The sequence below is a fragment of the Gossypium raimondii genome, chromosome 5 (assembly GCF_025698545.1).
Source record: "Gossypium raimondii isolate GPD5lz chromosome 5, ASM2569854v1, whole genome shotgun sequence".
NCBI classification, from domain to species: domain Eukaryota; kingdom Viridiplantae; phylum Streptophyta; class Magnoliopsida; order Malvales; family Malvaceae; genus Gossypium; species Gossypium raimondii.
This window is the reverse complement of record NC_068569.1, coordinates 37560795-37564434: the sequence shown is the minus strand read 5'-3', so window position 1 is coordinate 37564434 and position 3640 is coordinate 37560795. Positions and strand designations below refer to the sequence as shown.

General features: G+C 32.7%; 1 non-coding gene across 1 annotated transcript; it reads left to right on the top strand.

Moving 5' to 3' along the window:
- The first annotated feature begins 1503 nt into the window (after positions 1-1503).
- On the top strand, positions 1504-3415 carry LOC105766028 (protein GET4). Its single transcript, XR_008195799.1, has 4 exons — positions 1504-1667; positions 2037-2127; positions 2880-2963; positions 3302-3415. It is a non-coding gene; the product is annotated as a protein GET4 (transcript).
- The last annotated feature ends 225 nt before the right edge of the window (positions 3416-3640 follow it).

Below are 3640 nucleotides of genomic sequence, written 5' to 3'. Positions count from 1 at the left end.
TCTTTTTTTTAATTCAAAAGAAAACCAATAAAGAGTGTAGCTTTAGATTTAAGTATGATTTTGCTTTATTTTTATGCTGAGGAATGGTTTCTAATTAGACCAATAAATAGTGTAGTTTTATATCGAAATATAAGTTTATTTTTTTGGTGAAGAATGATTTCTAATTGCTTTGGTTTTTGATTTTGATATGAAATGCAGAATATTGATAAATTAGAGAAAGCTATAAATGAGGGTAATTTTTATGGAGCTTAGTAGATGTACAAATCAATAAGTGCAAGGTATGACACTATGACTGCTTGCCATCACCAGTTTTATTTTATTATTTTTAAGAGTTAAAAATTTCTAGAACTATTATTGTTCTATGTATCTAGGGTATATGTCGGGTTGGAATGCCATGCCCATTGTACATGTCAAACAGAGGGACTTCACAAATAAAGTAAAAGAAAAGAGCCTGAGCAACATAGGAATTAATTGTACTTAGTTTTGGAAGGGGCTTAATGGGGTAAATCCCCTTATGGTTGGATAAAAGGCTTGTAAGATTGAGTAGGTTAGCATGTTCTGCTTGTATCATTCTTTGTTTGCAATTTGCTTTAGGCTTGTAAGATTGTGTTTTCCCTTTTTATTCTTTATTTTATGTTACTAATTATGCAGTTGGGACAAATTGAACAATGGTGCGTACCACGTTTGATGCCTTAGTTTACTTTGGAAGACTTAGTGCCGCAACTGGTGCTAAGCTTGGTGTGTTGGCTGGGTGGGTCGATTTTATCCCCATATGTTGTATTGGTTGGTACGGGTGGTGTATTGGTTGGATTGGTTGCATATCTGCATCTGATACTAATTCTATAATGGGCTTAGGTCCACCTAGTTCTGTTAATGGGCTCAGGCCCAGTCTGTTTCTACATACCGTATATCTGACTATTTGTATTATAAGGGATTACACACTAATTTTTCGCAAACTCACCCTTAAGGACAAACTCAATTTTTGATCGACACTTTGATGTGACACGCCAGATTCGGCCATAATGTTTAGGCCGGGTTTGGGGTGTTACAATTTTCGTTTATCTCCTTAGGACTCTTCAGGTTATAGTGTAGGTTTTCATATTGGAAAGGCTAGTGTGAAGCTTAAATTGAAACTATTATAAGATGACATCATTATAGTAATTGCCATTATTTCATGGTTAATAAGCTTTACATACATGGATGACCTTCCTCCTATTCAAAATATAACTTCATATATAAGAATGATGCAAATTAGCATTGCAAAGGCTAGGATAAGCTATCTATTACGACCCAGTATATTGGATTTTACTTGATAATCACTTAAAAATGGTTGCGCTATTGTATGTGAAATTTGCATGAAGAAATCATTGTACTGGTATTCTTCATTGTTGTCCTTCATAGATCAGTGTGGAAAAAAGATACCATAAAGTTCATTATGCTATTTTAAATATAGCTGTTCAGTTTATTTAGTTCTGTCGTTTCTTCTCTTGTGATTATAACAAAATGTGTATGTTAGACCGTGTTAGGAAAATCTATGAGGTGTTTCCTAAGGTGCCCTTGCCTAGTAACATGTTAGATGATAAAGATGTTGGAGAATTTACTGAAGCTCTTGGGGCAGCAAAAACACGTCTAGAGGGCTGCTCATCATTCTTAAGAGCTGCAATAAAGTGAGGCATTACTCCCATAATATTTTGCTGATTAGCTATTTTCTTTCTTTTTATGATTTCTGTGCTATGTATTAATGAGATAAATTATATTAGGCAGATTGTCCAATTGCTATTATACCAAGTATTGGCATGTCGATTTAAGTTATTAAGGAACAACCTCTCCAGTTATACTTCTTATTTGATAGATGAATAACAACCTCTCAACATTTGCAATATGTGTGGGGGCATAAGATTATACTATTTACGGTCACGAGTAATACGAAAATGAAAGACATGAAAATAGAAGAGAGAATAAAAGGCTTTTTTATTTGTGTTTAATGGTAACACTATTTATTTTCCCTGAACTATTTTTATTGTTTTCAGTTTTAGGTGGTCTGCAGAGTTTGGTGCTTCCAGAAATGGTGATCCAGAACTGCATGCTATGCTGGCTGAATACATATATTCCGAGTCTACTGAGTTGGTAGGTTTTGAAGTAAAATTGCTTTTGCTTCAACCACATTTTTCTTTTGTCTTGATTTACAAGGTTTTAATAATTTACTATATGCTCATGTAAAACTTAATGTTTTGCAGATAGTGAACTAACATTATTTGATACATCTATTTCGTTTACATTTGTAATTAAGATGTGTAGATTCTATATAATTTCTAAATGTGAATAACTTCAGTAAATGCATGCATCCTTCATGATAAAAAGGAAGCAGGCTCTTGGCATGGTATGTATGAGCACTTCATACAGAGATGATCCCAATCTGAAACCTATATTCACTTCAAAATGAGTAAAAGAACATGTACATTGTTCTAGTAACCATACATTGTTCGTTATGTACTCGAAAATGATATCTCCATACTTGTTGGTTGGTTGGTTGGCTTGAACTAGTTTATTTACACCTATTGAAACCTTCGCAACTTTAGTCATGTATCGAGATTTTGGGATTTTGCATTTAAAACTTTAGTAAGCCTATTATGTTCATTGTAGGTTTTATTATGGCAAAATCATCATTTTCATTGTGGTGTCTTTCTTGAGGTCCTTTGTCTCTCTATTAAAATATGCTTGGTCAAATAAATTAGATGCTTCCTTTTTAATCCATGCGAGCCTTTGAAAAGTGTCCTTATTTCTCGCTCCTCATTGTACATGATTTTCATTGTTTATTCATTATTTAACATGCATGTGGATTGTGGATGCCAACAATTATATTATTTTTTTCTTTTTAGAACATGGCTAAAGTGTCATATCATTTTGTTAGATGAAACAACCCAAAGAAGTTTGCTTTTACTTTAGTAAATTTCATGAGCAAGGTTAATTTTCTTTTTATTTTCTACCTCCTTGTTATGAATATGGCTAGAGGCACACAGTTCAAAGTTACTACCTTTTTATTTTCTCTCTCCTTGTTAATATTCTTTTTATTTGATTTTTACAAATTACAATTACCGCCTTTTTTGGTTTCTTGATTTATTATATAATATGTTCTATAATCGATCTTTTTTTTGAAAATTTTGGCTAGAATGATGATTTAACTAAGAAAAATAGTCTCTTAAGAAAGTTTTTGTAAACAGATAATTTGGTGGAAAACCTATTGGGAGATTTCGAGTATGAAGTTTACGATAAATATCTACTACACCGCAATGCTTTTCAGGAAATAAATGGTATTTGGTTCTATGATGCACATGAACTCGAGGATGACCATCATGGATGGTCTCTTGGAGCCATCATCATCAACTGCACCCAGTGTCGTAGATGTCCCCGATGATCCTGCCTTTGTGAATTTCTTCATTGTATGCATTTTTCTGTTAAACTTCTACCCACTAATTACATGCAATACATTCCAGTGCATTTAGAATATGTTTAACATTGTAACTTTTAACATTATTGTAAGGATATTTTGAATTATACTTCAGTTATCAATTTATATCATATATCTTTCGTTGAATTTGAAGTATTATTAAGATTTTCTGTTTTTGGTTGGATTTCATGC